The following is a 26,951-nucleotide window of genomic DNA, read 5'->3' as shown; positions in this document are numbered from 1 at the left end:
TTTGACCGTTCTAGGTACCTCATATAAGCAGAATCATACAGTATTTGTCCTTTTGTGACTGGCTTATTTCACATGATAATGTCCTCAAGTTTCATTCATATTGTAGCAGAAGCTTCTTTTTTTTTTCTCCTGAGACAGGGTCTCATTCTGTCACTCAAGCTGGAGTGCAGTGCAGTGCAGTTCTCCCACCTCAGCTCCCCAGCTCCCTACTCCTGTCACCCCCACTAGCTGAGACTACAGGTGCAAACCACCACACCTGGCTAATTTTTTTGTATTTTTTGTAGAAGGTTTTCACCGTGTGGCCCAGGCTAGTCTCAAACCCCTGACCTCAAGCAATCTGCCCACCTCAGCCTTCCAAAGTGCTGGGATTATAGGCATGCGCCATGACACCCAGCTAGAATCTGCATTTTAACAAAATCTTCAGATTGTGTGTATGCCCATTGCAGTTTGAGAAGCACAGCTCTACTAGATTACTGGGGCCAATATAGGGGAGATAAGAAAGTCTAATAAAACAGTCCTGGAAGAAACTCAGGGTTCCTTACTCCTAGGGACACCACTTGGGGACCCTTTCCATGGTCATATTTGTGGAGCAATTTTGGTTTCCTGAGATCAACCACGTGGGCTCCAATCTGTCAAAAAATGAATGGCTAAACTGGCCTCTGAGCATCAAAAGTTTGAGGCCTACAGGGGACCTGCTTGCAAAAGTATAACTTGTAAATCACTCAATACCACTGGCAAATAGGTATCTGTAGCAGGACTATATAGAGTTAGTAGCTCATTTAGGTTTCCACTAACTTAATAACACATACACTTACATAGTGCCAGTCATGACTCCAAGTAGTTATGGAATATTAACACCTTTAACCCTCATAACAATTCCAGGAGTAGGAACATTTTTAACCCCTGGTTTACAGATGTGGAAACTAAGGCACAGGCAGGTTAAGTAACTTGCACAAAGTGATGTGGCTGGTGAATGGTGGAGCTGGGATTTGAACCCAGGAGCTACACTGTGCCTCCTCTTTGGCAATTGCTTGACCAAGTCTTCTGTTGAAACTGAACTATAAGGAGTTATGCAGATTGTGGGTGTGTTATGGGAGGGACCTACATTTAACCATAGACATTAGTTTATATGTAAGGAAAAACAACAGAAGCTAGAATGTCAGAAAGTAAGTGGGAAACCCTTGTGACTTGGTGGATTTTTTTCTCAGTAGGGCAGAAGAAAATTTGGGGTCCGTGCCCACATTATTAAATACTTGGACTCAAATACTCGGACTGGTTTTCCTCCTCCCTTCCTAACCACACCTCCTCTTCCTCTTTCACAGGCTCTTTCCCCTTAGCCTTCTCCAAAGGCTTTCTATCCTTCCTTTCTAATCTCACTTGTTTTCTTGGCTTCCAAGCCATAAAGTCCCAAATCCATGTTGCTACTGTGATCTTTCTTCCTGGTTCAAAATCATAATTCATTGCTTCCTGATGTCTCAGCAAAAATGTCACAACAAGATCTCAAATTCTACGTCTGCGAAGATGAACCACATTGGCTGATACTCTAGAGATGAGAGAGGAGCCCAATGTCACAGTCAGCCTTTTCTTATATTCAGCACTCCCCAAACAGGACCCACCACCTGCCCCTCCCAAGATCACTGCCAGAGGCCCCATCTCATTCCCGACCCCTGTCATCCTCTCTCTGAGGCTTGAAACCTTCATTATCTTTTCCTCCTCTCTTTCTCCATATCCGAAGGAGTCTCCCTCCTCAACCCGTCTCAGATCTGTCTTCTGCTTTACATGTTGTCATTGTCTAAGCTCAAGCCCTCCCCACCTGCCTCCAGTCTCCCTGACCCTCCTCTGCCTTCCCTCCTACACCCACCCCTACACACAGCTGATAGGCGTTCTCTCAAACACAGATCGGCCCACATCACTCCTTGGCACTGCCTCTCAACTCCATCTCTGGACCTTGGGTGAATCTGCCAACTGCTCAGTGAAAATGACCTCCTTCTTTGCTCTTAAAAAAAAAAAAAAAATCTGAAACTTACAGGAAAGTTGCAAGTACAGTACAAACAATGTTTTTGTTCCCAAACCATTTGAGAGTAAGTTGCAGACCTAACCTGGTGCCCTGAAAATTCTACTATACATTTCCTACAAACAAGGACATCCTTCTATATGCACAATACAACCATTTTTAAAGTTAGGAAATTAACATTGATACATTACTACAAATCTTTGGGCCCCATTCAAGTTTTGCCAGCAATCTCCATAATGTCATTTTGATAGCAGGTGGATTCAGTTCAGAATCCCATGTTGCACCCAGCTGCCATGGCTCTTTGGGCTCCTTCAGTCTGGAACAGCTCCTTATTCTTTCTTTAATTTTTATGTCCTTGACTTTTTCTTTTTCTTTTTCTTTTTCTTTTTTTTTTTTTTTTTTTTTTTTTTGAGATGGAGTCTTACTCTGTCGCCCAGGCTGGAGTGCAGTGGCATGATCTCAGCTCACTGCAACCTCCCGCTCCTGGGTTCAAGCGATTCTGCCACCTCAGCTTCCCGAGTAGCTGGAATTACAGGTGTGCGCCACCACACTCAGCTAATTTTTTGTAATTTTTCTAAGACAGAATCTTGCTCTGTCACCCAGGCTGGAGTGCAATGGCATGATCTTGGTTCACTGCAACCTCCGCCTCCCTGGTTCAAGCCATCCTCCTGCCTCAGCCTCCCGAGTAGCTGGGATTACAGGCACCCGCCGCCAGGCCTGGCTAATTTTTTTGTATTTTTAGTAGAGATGGGGTTTCGCCCTATTGGCCAGGCTGGTCTCAAACTCCTGGCCTCAAGTGATCTACCCACCTCGGCCTCCCAAAGTGCTGGGATTACAGGCATGAGCCACCACACCCAGCCTGTCTTTGACATTTTTAAAGACTATAGGCCAAACATGTAGAATGTCCTCAATTTTGGTTTCCTTTTGTTTAGATTTTTTTTTTTTTTTAATTTTTTTGTTGAGATGGAGTCTCGCTCTGTCGCCCAGGCTGGAGTGCAGTGGCCAGATCTCAGCTCACTGCAAGCTCCGCCTCCCGGGTTCCCGCCATTCTCCTGCCTCAGCCTCCAGAGTAGCTGGGACTACAGGTGCCCGCCACCGCGCCCGGCTAATTTTTTTATTTTTTTATTTTTTTTTTGTATTTTTAGTAGAGACAGGGTTTCACCGTGTTAGCCAGGATGGTCTCGATCTCCTGACCTTGTGATCCGCCCATCTCAGCCTCCCAAAGTGCTGGGATTACAGGCGTGAGCCACTGCGCCCGTTTTGTTTAGATTTAGATAGGAATATTGCAGAACATGCTGGATTCTTCTTATTGTGTGGTGTACAGTTTCCATTCATCCTATTCCGGGGGAGGCTCACTTAGACCCCTTGATAAAGTGGTGTCTGCCAGACTCATTGCTACCAAGTGACTCTTTTCCCTTTTTTTTTTTCATTTTTTTTTTAGACGGAGTCTTGCTCTTGTTGCCCAGCTGGAGTGCAATGGCACTATCTCGGCTCACTGAAACCTCCAGCTCCCGGGTTCAAGTGATTCTCCTGCCTCAGCCTCCCTAGTAGCCTAGTAGCTGGGATTACAGGCATGTGCCACCACGCCCAGAGAATTTTGCATTTTTAGTAGAGATGGAGTTTCTCCATGTTGGTCAGACTGGTCTCAAACTCCCAACCTCAGGTCATCCGCCCGCCTCAGCCTCCCAAAGTGCTGGGATTATAGGCGTGAGCCACCGCGCCCAGCCTGACTCTTTTCTCTTTAATAAGTATTTTGTGGAAATACTTGAAACTATGTAAATATTTCATTCCCCATCAAACATTTAATTTAATTTTTATTTATATCAGAACAAGCTGGTGGTTTCCTTTCATTTCTTTTCTTTTTCTTTTTTTTTTTTTTTTGAGACACAGTGTCACTCTATTGCCCAGGCTGGAGTGCAGTGGCACCATCTTGGCTCACTGTAACTTCTGCCTCCCTGGTTCAAGCAATTCTCCTGCCTCAGCCTCCAGAGTAGCTGGGACTACAGGTGCACACCACCACGCCTGGCTAATTTTTGTATTTTTAGTAGAGACAGGGTTTCACCATGTTGGCCAGGCTGATCTCAAACTCCTGACCTCACGTGATCCTTCCTCCCACCTCGGCCTCCCAAAGTGCTGGATTTACAGGCTTGAGCCACCACGCCTGGACTATGGTCTCTTATTTTATTCATTGTGTTATATATAATGTGTTACTATCATTACTTGTTTGTTCTCTGGTATCTCAGCCATCCCACTGATGGAAAAGGTTTTTAACCACATTTCTGTCCACAGAAATCTGTGTTTATTAAAAAAAAAAAAAAAAAAAAAAAAAAAGCGCTGCGTTCCTATACAGGGGATGGTTGTTATCTGAGTGTTTGTTACCCAAGTGCCTACAGCTATGACTTGCTTATGAAGCAAAAATTATTATAACATGAAACTATTTGCTAAGGGACCATAACACAGGCTATACACAAAGTCTCATCCTATTCCACAGCCATTCTCACCCATCTCATCGACACCTCTGCGGTTTGTAGCAACCTCCAAAATTACCATTCAAATTCAGTGCAAATTGGCTCACAAAGCGAACTTGCAGATCTTGCAAAGTCTCAGGGTTTCATGGAGTTCATGAAAGTAACATAGCAGGACTGCTCAAAGCCTTGAGTGAGACCAGATAACAGCTACCCAGGAGAAAATATATCAGGGGGAGAAGACAATGTAAATGACAAGGGTTCAGAAAACTCCTTTAAAAATTGATAAGGCCGTCAAATACTGTTGTGGGAAATAAAAATTACTTCCTTTATAAATGTGATATAAAAATCAAAAATGAAGTGAAGGATACCATTCAATTTTATCAGAAAAAAAGTTTAGATTCTTTGTTCTAATAATTAGCACATAGCCTAAACCATAATTTAAATGTTGTTAAAAGGTGAAGTCATTTTCAAAATTTTTTGTGTCCTTTTTTTTTTATTTAACTTATTTATTTTGAGACAGAGTCTCACTCTGTCACCCAGGCTGGAGTGCAGTGGTGCCATCTCGACTCACAGCAACCTCCGCCTCCAGGGTTCAAGCGATTCTCCTGCCTCAGACTCCCTAGTAGCTGGGATTACAGGTGCCCGTCACCACACCCAGCCAATTTTTTTGTATTTTTGGTTGAGACGGGGTTTCACCATGTTGGCTAGGCTGGTCTTGAACTCCTGACCTCAAGTGATCCACCCACCTCGACCTCCCAAAGTGCTGGGAATACAGTTGTGAGCCACTGTGCCTGGCCAAGGTGTCCTTTTTTTTCAAGGCAAAATGCTAATCTATTTTTTTCCCCTCTATTTACTGTAAAGTTTCAGTCCCTTCAGTAAGTAGGTTCAATTTAAATGACTTTATCTTGCTGTCAGTATTCTGCAGGTCAGGACCCCTCTCTTGCATACAGTAGGAAACTTAAAGCCGCTGTGGCAAGAGGGTGGGCCTGTCCCCTTAGATGCTCCTTGCTCGTGTTAGCCGTCTCCCAATCCTATGAGCCCCTCTCTCTCCCCCTCGCCTCCTCTGGCCCCATGCTTGCTTTTTACTTTCAGATCTCACTTTCCTCACTTATCAAAAGGGGAAAATATCCTGGTCCAACCAACTTCACAACAAGTCATTCTTATAGTCAAATGAGTTCATGGATAATAACAGTAGTCATGGCCAGGTGCAGTGGCTCATGCCTGTAATCCCAGCAGTTTGGGAGGCTGAGGTAGGTGGATCGCCTGAGGTCAGGAGTTCAAGACCAGCCTGGCCAACATGGCAAAACCCTGTCTCTACTAAAAATACAAAAATTAGCTGGGCGTGGTTGTAGATGCCTGTAATCCCAGCTACCAGGGAGGCTGAGGTAGGAGTATCGCTTGAACCCGGGAGGCGGAGGTTTTGGTGAGCTGAGATCTTGCCACTGCACTCCAACCTGGGCAAAAAGAGCAAAACTTTGCCTCAAAAAAAAAAAAAAGTAGTCACTAACATGTATTGAACCATCATTCTATGTCTGACCATGTGTTGAGAGCTTAACATAGACCACTGCAATTAACTCTCCCCAAACTTGTAAAGGTAGAGGCTGTTATTATCTTGCATTTTACAGAGAAGCAAACAGAGGTTCCAGAATGTTAAGTATGAAGTTTCTTAGTCTTTGGAGGAGTCAAAGTTTGAATCCAGTAGTAGTTCAAGCATTTAACTACTAAATTATCCAGGCTATAAAAGAGCATATGAGGACAGAATGTTGTTCTATAAATATAGGCATCAGTATTATTATATTTCCCTGTGTATGCTCAGAACTCCCAAAGATACTGAATGATAAAGAATAAATTATTAACAGGTCTTTTTTATGTGTTAGACTGGTTGTTTGGACCCCAAAATATTCCACTAGTGGCACCCAGTGGCACCCATAGGCATTGATTAACCCCACTCAGAATCTCTAGGCCTTGGAAGACCATTTGACTGTGAGTGGTAAAATAGAAGCAGACTAACTCACCCCAAGGAACATTTTACATGGTCCCCAAGCCCTCTCCCAGCAGCTCTGGCAGAGATGAACCTAGGTCACTCTGCCCTCACTTTTGCAGGCCAAAGTGGCAGGGGCCAGGCGCAAGGACCTAAAAGGAAATTTGGTTCTGATAGATTAACAGAGGAGATAGGATATTTGTGGGGTTCTGTGCTTGGCGCTAGAATTTGTGGTTGGCAAATGCAAAGAGGTTAAGTGTCTGCATATAAGATGATGAAGAATGCTTCTGCCCTGTAAGTCTATTCTCAGCACTCCCAGGGGCTCCTGCAGCAGGAGAAGTTGGGTTTACAGGGCCAGGGTCCCTTCCTCTGCTGCAGACACCCCTGTTTAATGGTACTCCCTCTGCTCAGGCTGAGAGGGCCTGACCCTCATGGGACAGAAGTCCGCCACTGCTATGCTTTGCATTTTCAGGTCTTTCAGATGCATTGTGCTTGTTCCCAGCCAGCTTCTGCAGGAGCCCAGGTTGGTGAGTGGGTGCTAATTTGCCTAACAGGCAAAAGCGGGTTTGTGTGTCACCAGTGTCTTTTGGGAGGGAAATTACAACCTGCTGAAGCGGGAGCTGGAGGTGATCAAATGTGACTAAATGCGGTAAAACCACCAACTTCACACATCTGAGACCAGCTGGGGGAAGGGGGCCGGAGGTAGAATTATACTTATTGGCACAAACAGTAGGAAACTGGGAGAAAAGAAGGACCCCCCAAACCACAGGCCTCCTTCTAATCTGGACCTTGACTAGGAAGGAAGGGTTTTGGGAAGAGTCCCCTTATCCTACAAATGAGGAAGCTGATATCTAAAAAAGCCTCAGGACTATAGGAAGAATGTCCTCATAGTAAAACACAGAGCTGCAATCAGTCCCGGGCCTCCTGGGCCCCAGGTCTGGACTTTTCCATCTCAGTGCTCCCTCTATGGGTTAACATCACACACCCAAGTTTGAGCAAACGTTTAGTTGTAAAACGGCTAATGTACACATTCTAATGAATAAGCCTCAGTTTAAGCATGTCAGGCAAGAAACCTGGGGGTAAGGCATCTATTTTAGAATGGTTGGGGGTGGATGTGGAGGACATATGTTGGTTTTCCTGCCCACCAGTGCCACCACTTACAGGGTTCAGGTGTCTGTCACACAGCACAATGTTGTCCTGCCAAGGAGTCAAGTGGGTCAATAGCCACCTTTAGTTTTGCTCCCTCAACTCTCTGTCCTAGGTGTGGGTTTGCTTCTTCCCAGAGGAAGGCAGGCCAAAGGTGCCATCTGCTCTCCAAGAAGTGGGGGCATAGGTCTGCATCAGCCTGGAGGGGTGCCTGTTTCCAGCTCACAAGGGTCCCACACAGGCTAGCTATGGCATCTTGCATCCATCCCTTCTTCTTTTGAAGCTGAAACACAATTTTCTTTCATGGAGTCAACCCCTACCCAATGTCAGTCCTGTGGTTTGATGGAGCAGACCCCACTCTCATCTTCAGGAATGGACCAGTGACCCAAGCTTGTAGCCAGTTTAAGGATGGGCACCTGACTTAGTGAGAATAACTATAGAATTATTGCTGGAACTGTTGATGCCGAGCCAACCCTTTTCTTGGAGTTGCTAATCTTGGGAGAGGTGGAGGGAGCAGAAAAGAAGATAGCATTTCAAGAAGCCTTGGAACCAGTTAAGTCTGATCAGATTCATCCTCTTACGTTTAGTGATATGAACCAATTCTCTGTTTTACTCAGGCTGGGTTAGGTTGACTCTGTCCCTGGCAACCAAGAGAATTCTGACCAGTACAATGAGAAAGCCAAAGTTTCACTTTAAATGAAAGCTCCTCTAGCATCCTCTAGCAGATTTGTCAAGAGATCTTTCCAAATCTGAAACAATTCTAATAAGGCACCCCTATCCCCCGGGCTTGTTGGAAAGATTGGGTTGTGAAGGGCCTGTCCTACAGGCATGTAAATTATGTTGAGGTTTATTTGCACACACTTGCAATATCTATTCTTTCTCTTCTCGTGGTTCTAGAAGATGCTGGAGCACTTATCCCTCAGGTCACTAACAGCACTGTCAAGCAAAGACCCACATTTTAAATTCCATTTAGTCTCTTTCTGCAGAGCTGGGTAACCAAATGAGACAGCCATGGAAAATATATGACTTTCATTATTATGAGATGAAAGCAGAGCTGTCTAATTGCTTTTGTCCACTGGTGTATAAAGATTGGGACCAGATGTGTTTAAAAAAAAAAAAAAAAAACGGAAAAGAAAGAAAGAAAAAAAAGGGGGGGCTTGCGTTGGCCGTTGCTTTGAACAAAGCAGTCTGATTTCCTCTCTCTTTCTCTCTCTCTCTCTCTGGGAAAGATGACATGAAAGTGTTTTAACTGCTTGTAATTTTTCATAGCCTCGTTGATTTTGCTTTTCACAGAAGATGAAATTGTGAAATTGGCCTTGAAAACTTTATTTTCACTTTCCTCAATTCAAAGGGACAATTGTGGAAGGAAAGAACTGAGCTGCTTGCCAGAGCCAGCACACTCCTTTTTCTCTGGACAGCTGCTGCTTTGCAGAGGGTCGTGGGAGGAGGTGAGCCCTAACGCAGATCAGACCCTCCTTCCCTCAGCCAGCCGCTGGGGAGTAGAGTCTTCGCATGTAAATCCACAGGAAAGGATAGATGATGATCGGCTTTAAATAGAACCACCCAGGGCCCAGCTTCTGTGTTGCATTTTCCAGAAGAGCCCCTAAATCTGCTTCAACATTTTTTTAACCTCTCCAGTTATTTTTAGCACACCCAGCCAACAGAGCTCAGCAGGCCGGTGGAAGTGCTAACATGTCCCCCAGTTCATCTCCTTCTGCAAAGGTGCATTTGAAGCATAAAAAAAAAAAAAAAAAAAAAAAAAAAAAAAAAAAAGTGCGGACCCAAAGATGCGATGATTTAGAAGCCAGGTTACATGGCCCTACTGCTCTGTATCAAGCGAGTGCTGCCCATTGGAAATACAATTCTTTTAAAGATTACATCATTATTTTCAAAATTAATTTTTGCCTGAAAATTAAAAGTATGCATGGTAGATTGGGAAAAGAGGAGGCTCCCACAGCAGCCATTTCCTGAGGGCCCCAGTAAGCATGGATCATGGTGTGGAGCCAAACCTGGGAAATGGGAAGCAACGGAAGCAGGATTCCTCCAGAAAACCTCAGAGGGGCTTCGGCAGCCCCGCTCCCAGTGGCCAGCAGGGTCACCTTCTCATTTACTGGAGAAGTTGGTGATTTACTGCTCCCTATGCAGGGCTTTCCCTCCCATTCCAGGGTCTGAAGCTATGTAGTTGCATCTCAGAATATTTACAGGGATCTCATCGTTCCACAGGGGTCTTTTCTATTCTATGCTAGACTCCCCCCACCACAGTTCATCTCTAACTGGGGCAAAATAAATACTTTTAATTAATTTCCCGAACATGTTTATAGGCAACAAACCCTCAGTGATACCAGAGAGAAGAAAAGATTGTGCAAAAGAATATAAGATGCTAAATGCTTCTGCTGGAGTGGGTAACTTTCCCCAGCACTTATTCCACACATCCATTTCCCTGTACTTATGTGTATTGTCATTCCAAATCAGGGTTCCACAAAATCCAGGCCTTCCTTTTCTCCCAGTGCCCTTGGCTTTCAATTAATTCTGACATGATTTCCATAGGGAGTGACTAATGTGTGGCATTAATGGGAACAGCCATGACAGAGCAATTGCAGTGGAGAAGACTGGACTCACTGCTGCTGTACATAGGAACCAGGTGACCTTAGGCAAGTAATTTAGCCTCTATTAGCCCCGACTTCCTCCTCCATGGAATGGACTCCTTTGCAGCTTTGTTATAAAGATTAAAGGAGAAGGCTAGGGGCAGTGGCTTATGCCGGTAATCCCAGCACTTTGGGAGGCCAAAGTGGGCAGATCACCTGAGGTCATGAGTTCCAGACCAGCATAGCCAGCATGGCAAAACCCCATCTCTACTTTAAAAAAATGCAAAACAATTAGCCAGACATGGTGGTGCAAGCCTGTAATCCCAGCTACTTGGGAGACCCAGGCAGGATAAACGTTTGAACTCAGGAAGTAGAGGTTGCAGTGAGCTGAGATTGTGCCACTGCACTCCAGCCTGGGCGACAGAGCAAGACTCCATCTAGAAAAAAGAAAATTAAAGGAGAAAATGAAAGTGGTGCTCAATGAATAGGACTGCTACCATGATTCAGTTATTGCCAGAGCCTCCTTAGAATGTGACCCCAGGATTCATGCTGTATGTCCCCTTAAAAGTGTGACTGCCTTACAGGGAGTTTGGCACTTTGATAAGTGGAACACAGGCTTGGATACAATGTGAAACCCAGGATTCCACTGCATTCTTCTCCAAGGACCTGGGCAAGAGAGGTCTGTTCAAATATCCTCCTTCTAAAGGAGGCTGTTGCTCCACCAGCTCACTAGAGACACTGAAGAAACAGGGCTGGGAGGACAGGTTTTGAATCATGTGGCACTACCCACCCTTCCCACCTTTCCAAGACACCAACGTATCAGATCAGGGAGAGATGCCTAACCTAATACCAGCACTTTCCCAGGCGGGCCAGCAACCTTTGAATACTTGGGAATTTGAATTGGGAAACCTGGAAAGACCTCCCCATAACAGTGGGGTCCAAAGCTGAGGGTCATGCAGTTGGGAGTAAAGAGAAATCCTGGGAAGCAAGAACAGCTAGAGGAAGAATGATAGAGCAGGTCTGTTCTCCAGTTCTCCCTTCTGTCTACCTGTCTTCTTAGCACAAATCGCCTTTCTCCTGGGGCAGAGGAAATAAGGAGCACTCCATGCCTCACAGAGTGAGCTGAACTGTGGCCCCAAAAAGACATGCCCACATCTTAACCCCTGAAACCTGTGAATGTGACCTTATTTGGAAAAACCATTTTTACAAATGTAATTAATTAAGGCTCTTGAAGTGAGATCATCTTGGATTGTCTGGGTGGGCCCTAAATCCAATCACAATTGTTCTCAGAGACACAGAAAAGGAGAAAACGTGGAGAGACCCAGGAAAGAAGGCAGACGAAAGATGAACACTGTGTTTGGCATAAAGCAGAGGATCAGTAAAGCTTTAGCTTTCTTTTCCTTCTTCTTTTTGAGACAGTCTCACTCTGTTGCTCAGGCTACAGTGCAGTAGCACAATCACTGTTCACTGCAGCTTCTATCTCCAGGCTCAAGCAATCCTCCCACCTCAGCCTCCCAAAGTAGCTGGGACTACAGGTGTGCAGCACCACTCCTGGCTAATTTTTTTTTTCTTTTTCTTTCTTTTTTTTTTTTTAGTAGAGACGGGGTCTCATCATGTTGCCTAGGCTGGTCTCGAACTCTTGGGCTGAAGCTATCCTCCTGCCTTGACCCTTTAAAATGCTGAGATTATAGGCATCCCACAGGCCAAGGCTTTGTCTGAGATGAGAGAAAGACTGACCCTGAGCCTGGCAGTCTCTCCAGAAACAGTGCATTTCAGAGATCCTTGAACTAACATCCAGTCATGCAAAACGATATCTTATAGTCTCTCGTCTCTCTCTCCAGGAGGTAGATTTCCCCTTTTTCCTTCCCTTCCTCCCTTTCTCTCTTTCTCTCTTTCTGTCTTTCTTTCATGGAGTCTTGCTCTGTTGCCCAGGCTGGAGTACAATGGCGTGATCTCGGCTCACGGCAACCTCCGCCTCCTCGGTTCAAGCGATTCTTCTGTCTCAGCCTCTCGAGTAGCTGGGATTACAGGCATGCGCCACCAGGCCCAGCTAATGTTTGTCCTTTTTTTTTTTTTTAGTAGAGACCGGGTTTCACCATGGTGGCCCGGCTGGTCTCAAACTCCTAACCTCAGGTGATCTGCTGCCTTGGCCTCCCAAAGTGCTGGGATTACAGGTGTGAGCCACGGTGCCCGGCCTCCCCCTTTGTCTTCATTTTACTTTATTTATTTATTTTTTTAAAGAGATTTTCTTCATCTGTTGCTCAGTCTGGAGTGCAGTGGTGCAATCATAGACTGCGGCCCCAAACTCCTGAGTTCAAGGGATCCTCCTGCCTCAGCCTCCCAAATCACTGGGATTACAGGCATGTGCCACCACACCAGGCTCCCCTTTTCCTTTAAAGCTATGCATTTTTTAAGTATTGCTTAACAAACTTTTCTGATCAGGAGACTCACCTGGAAAATTCACATTCCAGAGCCTCATCCTAGAGTCATTGAATTAATCTCCACTAAGGGAAGCGAGGGAAGTGGAATTATTTAATAATAATAATAACTGGAATTTAATAATTATTTAATTATTTAATAATAATTATTGATTGTTATAGTTAGAAAAGTTTAGGTATCTCTGCATTAAAGCAGCATTACCCAAGTTTTAATGGGCCTGCCAGGCACCTGGGGATCTTGTTGAAACGCAGATTCTGGTTCAGACTTCTAGGTTGGCCTGAGAGTCTGCATTTCTCACAAGCTCCCAGGGAGCACCAAGTGGCTGGTTGGGGGACCATATTCTCAGGAGGAAGAAGAACTAACCATGGTGTGAACCGAATGTAGAGGCCTTAGTTATAATCCTGATTCATTGTCTATCAGTGCTTTACGACTTTGCAGAACTTTCACATTCATACCCTCTTTTAACCATCAAAACTGGCAATCAGGCAGACTTCTGTAAGGAAAATTGCAGTTTCCCATGGATGCCCATTTATAAAAGGGAGACCATGCTCACTCATGCATGTAGTCAACAAATGGATTGTGCACCCATGGAACTGCTAATGATGCCCCCAAAGGGGAAGAGAAAGGCTGGGCACATGGGTTCTCTCCACCTGCCTGGGGCTGGGTTTCTTGTTATGGAAGTGCTTTGATAGCACTTTTAAACTGTGTCATCCTTTACAAAAATTTTCACTCTGGAATCTTCCATTAAGCTGCCTATGCCAGTCATTTTAAACATCTGAGTTCACACGCAGGTCTGGCCTGTTGGATGAAGCTCACTCATCACTTCCCTACTTTTGTGCACTTAGGTGTCCTTCTGCCTGAGTGTGCACACACTAGTTTTTCCTTTTTTTCTACTTTGAAATAATTTCAGACTTTGAGGAGAGTTGTAAGAACAGTATAAACAGTAAAATGATGCAGCCACTTTAGAAAACAATTTGGTAGTTTCTTTAAAAGTTAAATATGCCTTTACCATATGATACAGCAATTTCACTCCTAGCTACATACCCAAAGAATTAAAAAGAGGTGCTCAAACAAATTCTTGTACGTGAATGTTCATAGTAGCACTGTTCATAATAGCCAAAAAGTAGAAACAACCCAAGTACCCATCGACAGATGAATGAAAAAACAAAATAGGTATATTTGTACAATGAAATATTATTCAACTATAAAAAGGAATGAAGTACTGATGCATGCTACAGTGAGGATGGAACTCAAAAACATGTTAAGTAAAAAAAGCCAGACACAAAAGGCCCCATATTGCATGATTCCATTTACATGAAATACTCAGAATAGGTACATCCATAGAGATAGAAGATAGCTTGGCGGTTGCTAGGGACTCATGGGAAGGGGAAATGGGACATGACTATTTTTTTTTTTCTTTTTTTTGTTCGAGACGGAGTCTTGCTCAGTGGCCCAGGCTGGAGTGCGGTGGCGCGATCTCGGCTCACTGCAAGCTCCGCCTCCCGGGTTCACGCCATTCTCCTGCCTCAGCCTCCCGAGTAGCTGGGACTAGAGGCGCCCGCCACCACGCCCAGCTAATTTTTTGTATTTTTAGTAGAGATGGGGTTTCACCATGTTAGCCAGGATGGTCTCAATCTCCTGACCTCATGATCCACCTGTCTCGGCCTCCCAAAGTGCTGGGATTACAGGCGTGAGCCACCGCACCCGGCCGAGAATGTATTAAAGGTCACTCAATTGTACACTTTAAAATGGTTCATCTGACCAGGCATGGTGGCTCAAGCCTATATCCCTGTACTTTGGGAGGCTCAGGTGGGAGGGTTGCTTGGGGCCAGGAGTTTGAGTTCAACCTAGGCAACACAGCAATCAATACTCCCTCCCTACATAAAATAAAAATTTAAAAATTCGCCAGGTGTGGTGGCACACACCTGTAGTCCCAGTTACTTAGGAGACTGAGGTAGCAGGATCTCTCGAGCCCAGGAGTTTGAGGTTTACATTCATATTCTCTTTCAACCATCAAAACTATTGTATGAAATAGATCTTATCCTCTTTTTACATACAAGGGTCCCAGTCAACCATGATCATGCCACTATACTCTAGCCTGGGCCACAGAGCAAGACTTTGTCTCTAAAACATAAAATAAAATAATTAATTTTATCTTATGTGAATTTCACCTCAATTTCTTAAAACTGCACATAGGGCCAGGTGTGGTGGCTCATGCCTGTAATCCCCACACTTTGGGAGGCTGAAGTGGGTGAATCACGAGGTCAGGAGTTCAAGACCAGCCCAGTCAACATAGTGAAACCTGTTTCTACTAAAAATACAAAACTTAGCAGGGCATGGTGGCGGGCGCCTGTAGTCCTAGCTACTCGGGAGGCTGAGACAGGAGAATCGCCTGAACCCGGGAAGTGGAGGTTGCAGTGAGCCAAGATCACTGCACTCCAGCTTGGGTGACAGAGCAAGACTCTGTCTCAAAAAGTAAAACTGCACTTAGACTTATGGTACCCTATGTTTGTTTGAACCATTTATGCCAACCAAATATTTCAGCATGTATACCCTAAAAACAAATACATTATCCCATATGATTCTGGGAAAATGATCAAATTCAGAAAATTTAACATTCATGCAATGCTATGATTTAAGCTACAGTCCACATCCAAATTTTGCCAATTTCTCAATGATGTTATTTACAGCAATTTTCTGGCCAATTTAGAATCCAAGATCATAAAATACATTTAGGTGCCAAGTCTCTTTGCTATTCTTTAATCTGGAAGCACCCCTCAGTGTTTAAACGTTTTTTATTGATTTATTTTTTGTTCTTTCCTGACATTGCCATTTTGAAGGGTACAGGCCTGTTGCTTTGCAGACTGTCTCTTGTTTGGGGTCTGTCTACTGTTTCCTCATGAGTAGAGTCAGGTTATGCATCTTTCGTAGGAACACCCCAGAAGTGACACTGTCCTTCTTCATGCATCACATCAGTTTGTCCCATTCCTGATTATGTCCACTTTAATCACTTGGATTAGGTGGTGTCTGCCAGGTTTCTCCACTGCAAAGCTTTTTTTCTCTTTGTACTTAACAATACTGTATGCTATTTCTAAGGTCTAACAAAACTAATTCATAAAATCATGTTTTTGGTGCCAGCTGCTATTTTTATCACTCAGTCACTCATTCAATCTCTACTTAGTCCTGGGTGGACATAAAGCTATAGTGCATAGAATAGTCCTTACCTTCAAAGAACTCATTGCTCTGTCAGGGAGACAGGCTCTAAAGTCCCCAAACTCTGGAGTATCAAGTCTGTTCTTTATATTAGCTATGTGGTTTTTTTGGTTTTTTTGTTTTTTGTTTTTTTTGTTTTTTTGAGACGGAGTCTTGCTCTGTCGTCCAGGCTGGAGTGTAGTGGCCGGATCTCAGCTTACTGCAAGCTCCGCCTCCCGGGTTCATGCCATTCTCCTGCCTCAGCCTCCCGAGCAGCTGGGACCACAAGCGCCCGCCACCTCGCCCGGCTAGTTTTTTTTTTAGTAGAGACGGAGTTTCACCGTGTTAGCCAGGATGGTCTCGATCTCCTGACCTCGTGATCCGCCCGTCTCGGCCTCCCAAAGTGCTGGGATTACAGGCTTGAGCCACTGCGCCCAGCCTTAGCTATGTTTTTAAGTCAATTCTGGCCAGGCGAGGTGGCTCACACCTGTAATCCTGGCACTTTGGGAGGCCGAGGCAGGAGGATCACCCGAGGTCAGGAACTCAAGATCAGCCTGACCAACATGGCAAAACCCCGTCTCTCCCAAAAATACAAGAATTAGCCAGGTGTGGTGGTGGGTGGCTGTAATTCCAGCTACTCGGGAGGCTGAGACAGGGGAATTGCTTGAACCCGAGAGGCAGAGGCTGCAGTGAGCCAAGATCGCGCCACTGTACTCCAGCCTGGGTGACAGAGTGAGACTCCTTCTTAAATAAATAAATAAATAAATTCTGTAAGCTGAATGTAAAAGACAGCTGTATGAGAACCAAGGTCAGAGCACAATCATGTTGGCCATGAAAACCAAGCAGTTGTTAACCTCTTATAAACACTAGAGCTAATGAGTGTAGAATATTCCCCTGGATTGAGCAAAGAGCTGCAATAATAACACATAGGCTTGTGCACATACTTTTGTTGTAAAACCTGTTTCAATATTTTGTGCTTTTGGCATAATAATTATTTTTTCTTTTAGTTTAATATTTTTAATACACTGATTCTTTGAATTGTTGGAATAAAACTGAATTAAAAGCGATACTGAGAGAGTAATGATAAATGATAAGTGCCCAACCTGGAGGCACAGTTAAGCTGCTGTTATGTGACTGCCAATGTACTTGTTTTCATTATTCATTTTTCCCTTGTGTGATTAATCTTTATTGTCCCCAGTGTGAATTGTCAAAAGGAGGGGGGGAAGCATACCGACAAAAATGTATTTCTTGTGCAACTCCTAAGTATTTATCATACTGCGTTGCTTTATTAATTTTGAGTGGTGAGAAAATGGTAAAAATACAATGTAGAATTAAAGAATAACATATATATATGTAAAATCTCAGATATTTGAAAAGATTATTGGCTCAGTTTCTAACAATGTTGCAGCAGTTTCTAATAAGCGTACTGCACTGTCATCGTTTCAGTGCCTTATCTAGAAGAGACCTGCATCCTCACCACCACGGACCTGACAAAGACACAAGAGCAGGCAGCTCAGAGAAGGGTGGTCAGTGGATATTTTAAGTCATTACTTTTTTTTTTTTTTTTGAGATGGAGTCTTGCTTTGTCGTCCAGGCTGGAGTGCAGTGGCATTATCTTGGCTCATTGAAACCTCTGTCTCCCGGGTTCAAGGGATTCTCCTACCTCAGCCTCCTGAGTAGCTGGGACTACAGGCACATGCCACCAAGCACGGCTAAATTTTTGTATTTTTAGTAGAGATAGGGTTTCACCAGGTTGGCCAGGCTTCTCTCGAACTCCTGGCCTCAAGTGATCTGCCTGCCTCAGCCTCCCAAAGTGCTGGGATTACAGGTGTGAGCCACTGCGACCGGCCAAGTCGTTGCTTTTTTTTTTTTTTTTTTTTAACATAGTTTCACTCTTATTGCCTAGGCCTGAGTGCAGTGGTATGATCTTGGCTCACTGCAACCTCCACCTTCCAGTTTCAAGCGATTCTCCTGCCTCAGCCTGCTGAGTAGCTGGGATTACAGATACCCACCCCAACGCCCTGCTAATTTTTGTATTTTTAGTAGAGACGGGCTTTCACTGTGTTGGCCAGGCTGGTCTCGAACTCCCGACCTCGTGATCCACCCACCTCAGCCTCCCAAAGTGCCGGGATTACAGGTGTGAGCCACCAAACCCAGCTGTCATTGCTTTTTAAACTAAAAAAAAAAAAAAAAAAAAAAAAAAAAAGTACTTCTTTGTCTCAATCTGCCTTCTCTCAGGACTGGTTACATTTTTTTTTTAGATAAAACAAAAATTTCAATACTTCATTTAAAAAAATAAGCCTTTTGCACTCCTAAGGCCTGGTTACATTCCTAGATCTGTTAGTTGTGATGTTGTTTTTTTTTAAATAGTAATTATTGAGCTAGGCATGGTGGCTGGTGCCTATAATCCCAACTACTCAGGAGGCTGAGGTGAGGGGATGGCTGGAGGCTAAGAGTTTGGGGCTGCAGTGAGCTATGATTGTGCCACTGTATTCCAGTTTGGGTGACAGAGCAAGATCTTGTCTGTCTCCAAAAAAAAAGGCATCATTTTGTTTTGCTTAAGTAATGCATGTTTATCATAGAAAATGTAGACTGCAGCACATTAAAAGAAAAAAGTTACTCATAAATCCCATCCAGAAACAATTATATGTAAATAACTCTATATACAAAATGTTAAGGCATGATGAGTTCCCTTTCATATGATAAAATATATGCAGATGGTCCCTGACTTACAATGGTTTCACTTTTTTTTTTTTTTTTTTTTGAGAAAGGTTCTCACTCTGTCACCCAGGCTGGAGTACAATGACATGATCATGGTTCACTGTAGCCTTGACTGCCTGGGCTCAAGCAATCCTCCAACCTTAGCATCCTGTGTAGCTGGGACTACAGGCGCATATCACCATGCCTGCCTATTTTTATTTTTTGTAGAGACAGGATCTATGTTGCCCAGACCAGTCTGGGCTCAAGTATTCCTCCTTCTGCCTCAGTCTCCCGAAGTGCTGAGATTATAGGCGTGAGCCACCAGGCACGGCCCACTCACTGGATTTTTGACTTCAGGATGGTGTGAAAACAATATGCATTCAGTAGAAACCATACTTCAAGTACCCATACAAAACCAAAAAACATTCTGTTTTTCACTTTTAGTACACTATGCAATAAATTACATGGGGGCTGGGCACGGTGGCTCATGCCTGTAATCCCAGCACTTTGGGAGGCTGAGGTGGGCGGATTACCTGAGGTCAGGAGTTTGAGACCAGCCTGGCCAACATCATGAAACCCCATCTCTACTAAAAACACAAAAATTAGCTGGGTGTGGTAGCATGCGTCTGTAATCCCAGCTACTCGAGATGCTAAGGTCAAAGAATTGCTTGAACTCGGGAGGCAGAGGTTGCAGTGAGCCAAGATCATACCACTGCACTCCAGCCTGGGAGACAGAGCAAGACCCCATCTCAAAATTTAAAAAAAAAAAAAATTACATGAAATATTCAACACTACTATAAAATAGGTTTTGACCAGGCATAGTGGCTTATGCCTGTAATCCCAGCATTTGGGGAGGCTGAAGAGGGAGGATTGCTTGAGCCAAGGAGTTCAAGACTAGGCTGGGCAACACAGGGAGACCCTCTCTCTACAAAAATTAGCCAGGCATGGTAGCACATGTCTGTAGTTCTAGCTACTTTGAGAGGCTAAGGCAGAAGGATCACCTGAGCACAGAAATTTGAGGCTGCAGTGAACTATGATTATAGCACTTCACTTGCCTGGGTGACAGAGCAAGACTCTGTTTCTAAAATAAAATTAATAAGTAAATAATAAAATAAAATAGGCTTTGTGTGAGATGATTTTGCCTAACAGTAGGCTAATGTAAGTGTTCTGAGCACATTTACGGCAGGGTAGGCTAAGCTATGATGTTCAGTAAGTTAGGTGTATTAAATGCATTTTGACTTGCATTTTTGGCTTACATTTTTAATTTACCATGGATTTGTCAGAATGTAACTCCATCATAAGTCAAGGAGAATCTGTGTACAGTATGACATTTAAGCCAAGTATTTGTAAACTCTACTGTGAAGAAACTGCGAATCCCCACGGCAAATGTAAAGTCACCTCCATCCCTCCCCTGGTCAAACCTCTTTGCAGGTTATTTGAGACACAACTACTGGTGCGCTCTCTTGTTTGCAAGCAAAGACAGCTTTTCCTACTCTTTGATATCCCAGTGTATAAATGAGGGACTGGTCCCACTGGCCCGTAAGCAGCACCCTCTCACAACTCAACTACTGGGCAGGTGGAAGGGTGCCAAGGCAGAAGACACATCTTGCCGGTTGCTACCCTGCATCTTTGACTTGCTGCATCTCAACTTAAAAGGTGACAGTGATATCTCAACATCCTCTGGACAAATGAAAACAAGCCACAAGCCTCTTTCTTTGGACCTATACATTTGTGCTGTAGTGCAAAAAGTCAGGAACTCCCAAGAAAATAAAAGAAATGGCAAAACTGCAAACAAAATCCTAGGGCAAAAACTGCTGAGTGGTTCCAGTAATAATAACCAACATTTAACAAGTGCTGTTACAAGCTGCTCCTTATGCTGAGGACTTAGCAGGCCATATATATATACTTTATATATATACACACACACTTTATATATATATATACACTTTACATATATATACTTTATATATATATATACACCTCCCTATGAGATAAAAACTATGATGACTCTCACTTTTCAAAGCAGTACATGAAGCTTCGAGAGTATAGCAGATGCTGCCATTGTTCTGCCCACATCCCTTTGCCATTTTGGTACACCCCAGCCTGGCTCCCAATGGCCATCCCCTGCATCTCTGTGAGAGGTACCTTTGGGCTTTGTCCATGAACATGACAGTCTAGAAGTGTCTGGGTCTTCACTGCCCCCTCAGGAAGCCCTTAACATGTGCCTGCCAGGTGTGGGGGTATATATATCCCAGTTCCCTCACCACGTGGCTGTAATGATTGTGAGCTGTGTGTTCTACTCTGTTTCCTAGAGTTTTCCTGCAGGTTTAAGCTTCAGCTGCCCATTGTGGTAGATGAATTTAAAATGCACCCTTAATTAGCTTCCTTCCCTCCACCTTCCCTAATCATTCCATCACCTCCCAAATAATCAGTTGCACTGAATCCTCATCTTAGGGTAGGAATCTGTCAGAGGTTCAACAAAAAGAAATGTTGAGCAACTTGCAATTTGACCACACAGGGAGTAAATAGCTAAGCCTAAGTTGGAACTGTGAAATCTCTTTCCAAAGCCAATTCTCATAACTTCTAAGAGGAATAACCTTCCCTGATTTGGGAGCTCCCATGGGGATCCTGAACTTTGAGCTGGCAGGGATTCAAAGAAGTTGGGGAGAAGGAAGTCGCTTTCTCAGGTACCGTTACAAAGTTTCCTCTGCTGAGCCCATAAAACTCACCACCACTTTCATGGCTACTCCAGCAAAGGAGACATTCCTCCTCAGCCCCCATGTCACACACGTGTCAGACCACACACTGTTCTTCCATCTGTCAAACTAAGTTGGCTATACTGGCTTTTCAAACCTCACTCTGCTGTATATAAGTGCCCAGGCTCGGGCATGGGGTGGTCGGAGGCTTGTACCTAGGCAGCTCACCCACAGCTTGGGACACTAGCAATGGCTGTCTTTGTTCCTGAGCGGCATTCCTATTGCTGTGGCCTGGCAGAAGCACCTTGGCCTCCATGTGGCAGATGGGCAGAAAGTTTGGGCAGACTGTCCGCCTGGCTCAAAGCCCCAGAAGGACACACAAATGTCTTTGTGGTGGACGCCAGGACTGAACTGTGCCACACAGAGCCTTGTGATATCTTTTAAAAAGGACGAGGCATCTTTCCTTTCAAAGGAAAAACCCATGTTTCAGAACCAGGAGGGAGTAAGTAGCCAGAAAACATGAAATCATTATCCTTTGTCCCTCTGGGACTGAGTGTGAGGTCGCAAATTTCCCAAGGAAAGCACGTGATTTCTTTCTGTAAGGAATGATTCATTTCAGAAAAGTCTACTTTGTTCTGCTAGTGTCAGGGAATTAGAATGAGCAGCTTGAACATACAAACCAGAGCAATGTCCCCTACTATCACACTGAAAAAAAAAAAAAAAAAAAAAAAAAACAGAGCCCACATCTTTACAAACGTTGTGAAATAGGAGGGAGTAATGATGTTCAGAGTTTCCCGATGCAGACTCTTTTAAATATTTTAATGTTGCTTAACATAATATCAACTTGATGCTTAAAAGTCAGATTTATATTCAATCTAAAATGGCAATACATTGTTGCTGAGTTTTAACATTATTAGCTCAGATTTGGAAAGAGCCATTATTCCATTTTATATTACAATCTCACGCTAGCCCTCATCCTGAATCCATAGGTCCTTACTTAAAATCTGTTGTGCCGAACGTGAGCCTGGTGTGAGCAGAAGGTAGCTTCATTTATTTTTCACAGTGGCTCATCTGGATTCGCAGAAAGGTCAGCATAGGGCAGTCAGCTGCCCTCCACCCAGAGGCCAGGACGCCACCTGGGAAGTTCTGAGACAACAGGTCTTTAGGATAAACTTTAACTGAAGGGTACCTAGGCCCTCCTCTTGGGAAGAGGCCATGTCTTCATTACCTTGCCCCAAGTCCCACAAAGTTAGGCCACTTTCCTTTCCTCTCTCCCCCAGCACAATCCTCCCCAGCTCTTTTTTTTTTTTTTTTTTCCAACTTGGTTTGAACACACTATCTGCAACTCTCTCCTCCTCTCAAGCCTAGTGCTACCTTCCCCAGCTTACCTTTCTTTATTGTCCTTGTACAAAAGCCCATGGGCCCTTTCCATGTAATATTTTTACCACTGACTGCAGACTGACTAGCAGAAAGAAAATTAACAAATATGGGAAAAAATATTTTTAAAAATCTTAAAATTGCAGAATGATGATGATAAGAATGAAATGACGTCATATAGAAAAAGTTTCCAACCCAAGGAAATAAAAGAATTGGTAGAGCCAGGCATGGTGGCTCATGCCTGTAATCCCAGCACTTTGGGTGGCTGAGGTGGGTGGATTGCTTGAACTCATGAGTTCAAGACCAGCCTGGGCAACATGGTGAAACCCCGTCTCTACAAAAAATACAAAAAAAAAAAAAAAAAAAACTAGCCAGGTGTGGTAGTGCATGCCTGTGGTCCCAGCTACTCAGGAGGCTGAGATGGGGGAACTGCTTGAGCCCAGGAGGCAGAGGTGGCAGTGAGCCGAATCTTGCCACTGCACTCCAGCCTGGGCAATAGAGCCAGACCTTGTCTCAAAAAAAAAAAAGAAAAAAAGGTAGAATTGCAAAAGGAAGTCCTAGTGTGGGACATACTAAGCTGAGCTGTCTCAGTAATAATGGCCACCTCGTAGTGATAGTGTTCACACTCTAAGTGTCTAACTCACCACTGTGCAATAGAAATACAATGCCAACCACATATGTAATAAAACTTTCTAGCAGCCACATTTTTAAAAAGTAAACAGGCACGGGTAAAAGTTATTTTAATAACGTGTCTTATGTAACCAGAAATGATCATTTCAACATGTAATCAATATAAAAAATTAATAAGATAGTTTATGCTATGGTTTGAATGTCCCCTGCAAAACTCATGTTAAAATTTAATTGCCAATGTAATGGCATTGGAAGGCGGGGATTTTAAGAGGTGACTGGGTTTCGACGGCTCTGCGCTAGGATCAATGCAGTTATTGTGGAAGTGGTTTAGTTATTTTGGAAGTGGGCTCCTGATAAAAGGATGAAGTTCAGCCCCCATTTCCCTCCCATGTGCTTGCTTTCCTTTCTGCCATGATACGATTCAGCAAGAAGAATTTCACCAGATGTGATCCCTCAATCTTGGCCTTCTCAGCCTCCAGAACTGTGAGCCAAATAAACTTCTATTGTTCATAAATTACACAAATTACCCATTCGGTGGTATTCTATTATAGCAGGAGAAAACAGACTCGCAATTTTTTTTTTTTTTTTTTAAGAGAAGGTCTTGCTCTGTCACTCAGGCTGGCGTACAGTGGCACAATCATAGCTTGCTGCAGCCTTGAACTCCTGGGCTCAAGCAATCCTCCCGCCTGAGCCTCCTGAGTAGTTGGGACTATACTATAGGCTCAGGCCACTATGCCCAGCTGTAATCTTTTTTTCATACTAAGTCTATGAACTCTTTTTTTTCTTTATCTTTTTTCTTTTTATTTGTGTTTTGTTTGTTCTAGTCTATGAATAATTTTTTTTTTTTTTTTGAGATAGAGTTTTGCTCTGTCGTCCAAGCTGGAGTGCAATGGCACTGTCTTGACTCACTGCAACCTCTGCCTCCTGTGTTCAAGCAATTCTCCTGCCTTCGCCTCCCGAGTAGCTGGGATTGCAGGCGCCTACCACCATGCCCAGCTAATTTTTGCATTTTTAGTAGAGACGGGGTTTCACCTTGTTGGCCAGGCTGGTCTCGAACTCCTTCCTGACCTCAGGTGATCTGCCTGCCTTGGCCTCCCAAAATGCTGGGATTATAGGCATGAGCCACCACTCCTGGCCTTATGAACTCTTATATATATTTTACTTGTAGAGCATGTCTCAATTTGGACCAGCCACACTTCAAGTGCTCTACAGCTACATATGGATAGTAGGTGTCATACCAGACAGCACAGGCCTAACATTTAATCCTCCCCACAAGATGAGAACTATTACTATTGCCATTTTATAAACAGAGAAACTGAGGCTAGGATCAGGTAAGTTACTTGTCAAAAGTGATCGGTAATGAACAGTGGTTTTATTAAACAGAGTCCTATTTGAATCCTGGTTTTGCCACTTACTACTTTCTTTTTCTTTTTTTGAGATGGAGTCTCGCTCTGTCGCCCAGACTGGAGTGCAGTGGCGCGATTTTGGCTCACTGCAACCTCCGCCTCCCAAGTTCAAACAATTCTCCTGCCTCATCCTCCTGAGTAACTGGGATTACAGGTGCCTGCCACCACAGCTGGCTAATTTTATATTTTTAGTAGAGACAGATTCACCATGTTGAGCAGGCTGGTCTCAAACTCCTGACCTCAAGTGATCTGCCTTCCTCGGCCTCCCAAAGTGCTAGGATTACAGGCATTAGCCACCGTGCTGAGCCCAATTCCTACTTTCATAACCTTAAGCAGGTTGCTTCAAGTCCCTTAACCTCAATGTCCCCCTAACTGGAGTAAGTGAGATAAAATAATACCTACTATTAGAGTGGTTGCAAGGAAGAGAGATCTTGTATGTGGAGGCCTATCAAGTGGTTGGCACACAAAAAAGGCTTAATACATGCTGGTTGTTCTAATAGAAAGGACTGCGCATCATGTCTCTGCTCAAGGTAAGTGAATAACTGCTTCCTGGGACTATGAGCCTGAAATGGGCACTTCCTCCTCTTGTCAACAATCTTTCCTCATGCCCAGCACCCTCATGCACCCTCTTGGCTGCCCCAGACCCAAACTGTCCAGTCACCAGTTCCTGCCTCCCAGAACAGCACCACATTCCTCCTCAGACCCAGTAATCTCCCCGACCCCTGTTCTTTTCTCTGAGAGACCTGCTTTCTACCGTTAAGCTAATAGAATGTGTCTATTCCAGTTATCTATTACTACATAAACATAACCCCCAAATTTAGTAACTTAAAACAACAACACTTACTTTGTTCACAAATCTGCAACTTGGGCATAAATTCAATGGCCAAATTTGAGAGGCAGTTTGTGTACCTATTCAGTGCCAGGCACTATGCAGGTTCTGTGGACATAGAAATGAAGCAGATTTAGAATCCCAGCCTCGAGGGAAACAAGAATCTGGTAGGAATCTTCTCACGGAGGTGCCAGCTTTGCCCCCCATGTCAGCCATTCTGCTGCTCAGGAAGGTCACGCCCCAAGGATTGCTTGTGAATCCAGGTAGCATCAGTGACTGTACTTCCACAGACTTGAGAACCCACGGTGAGGCCAGAAGACTGTCATGTAGACAAGGGTTTGGGTGGGACAGCTGTTTGGAAAATGTGCCAAAAGGGATTCCTATTAAGTAATTCCATCTTATTCCTGAAGCTGGATTTTTTTTTTTTTAACTTAAAAATTTAGCTATGGTTATACTTCCCCATAGTTGTACTTTCAAATATCCCCTATTCTACTTTAGGTAAAAACGGTTAATTAAAAAATGTCAACATTTTCTAGGGGCTTTTGGTTCCAGATGGCTGCCTAAACATGTGTGTATATCTCTTCCTTACTTAATCTTTCTGAAATGGCAGAAGAAATATAACAATAACACTAACCAACAGCAGTGCTGGGAGCTGGGTGGAATGCCACCAAGAGATGAGAGAACAGTGAGGAACAGAGGTGGAATGAGCAGCAAAATCTTATGACACTGAAGGACTCAGCCTTATATAACCCAGAGAAAGTGCTTCCCACAAAAGTAAAATTTCCCAGCAGAACCAAGGAAAAACCCTAAGAAAAGAGGAGGTAGAGCCAGGGGAAGGAGTGAGCAATGGGTAGTCGAGTAGATCATTAATGAAAGGGCAGCAAAACTAGGCCCTCCCCCTCAGACGCTAACTCTGGAATACACCCCTTGGGAAATGTTGTGAGGACCTAGTTATAAAAAGAAAATTCCCCTCAGGAAACTCCCTGAGTGGTATTGGGTATACTACTCCCTGTATAGTGTCTTAGGTAACCTTTGCTGCCACCAGGACCCGGTAGCTCCATATTTAGGAGACACTGGAGAGGAGAGACCACTTGGTTGCATATGCTGCCTCCTGTACCTTCATCTCTTTCCGGAGCAAAGGCTCACCTCGCAAGAACATGCATTGGCTGTCAGGGGAACAAGGAGTGTACCATTCCATCTAGACCGTCATCTACAAATAGAAACAGACACCCAAACATTTTCAGATACTTGAGGAAAACCAATAGCATGGAAGATAGTCATCTAAATTAATACAAGAAAGAAGAAAGCCTTAAATTATGTATCGTGAGTCTCCTCAGAGAAAGTCAAAGTTAGAAGACCCATAATAGACCTGGAGAACACATTCATAACTTATATAAAGAAAGGGCTATTATCCATAATGTACAAAGAGAGCCTACAAGTCAATAAACGAAAAACAAACATCCTGATAGAAAACTGAGCAAAACTGAG

The sequence above is a fragment of the Piliocolobus tephrosceles genome, chromosome 2 (genome assembly GCF_002776525.5).
Source record: "Piliocolobus tephrosceles isolate RC106 chromosome 2, ASM277652v3, whole genome shotgun sequence".
Lineage (NCBI taxonomy): Eukaryota > Metazoa > Chordata > Mammalia > Primates > Cercopithecidae > Piliocolobus > Piliocolobus tephrosceles.
The sequence above is the reverse complement of the archived record's forward strand: the minus strand, read 5'-3'. Positions refer to the sequence as shown.